Genomic DNA, 544 nt, shown 5'->3' with positions numbered 1-544 from the left:
TCATATGGAATAAAACTTAGCAAGATAATTATTCTGCATTTTTCAGCCTAGAATGACAACGTGAATACAAACATAGACTCTTGCTCATAAAAGCCCTGTTTACAGGAGAGTTTGATCCAGGGAAAAGGTACGTTCAGATATTTTTCCAAAAAGAAACTTAATCTAAAAATTGTAGAAAAGCTTGGTATTTAAAACACTTTTATTCTCAAACTATAAAAATAACACAGTCTTGCAGTTTAAAAGAAATTCAAGAGAAATTCAGACTCAAAATAATTTAAATTTGTGCATAAATTTTAAATCTTTAACACAAAGTTAAACCCAAAATAGGGAGAGCATCCTCATTTTCCTACAACTCAGCAAATGAAGTAACAACAAAAATAAACTGTTCTGGTTCTCGACGAGGATAGGTAAATAGTTTTAAAATATTTCATTTATGTTTACTTTAACTTTCTCTTAAATAACTCTACTGAACAGTCCATAAGGAAACTTCTATGCTAGAAGGAACTTGTGTGCTGTTTTCTGTTTTGTTTTCTTTGTTGTTTTT

This window comes from Meleagris gallopavo, chromosome 4 (genome assembly GCF_000146605.3).
Source record: "Meleagris gallopavo isolate NT-WF06-2002-E0010 breed Aviagen turkey brand Nicholas breeding stock chromosome 4, Turkey_5.1, whole genome shotgun sequence".
NCBI classification, from domain to species: domain Eukaryota; kingdom Metazoa; phylum Chordata; class Aves; order Galliformes; family Phasianidae; genus Meleagris; species Meleagris gallopavo.
The sequence above is the reverse complement of the archived record's forward strand: the minus strand, read 5'-3'. Positions refer to the sequence as shown.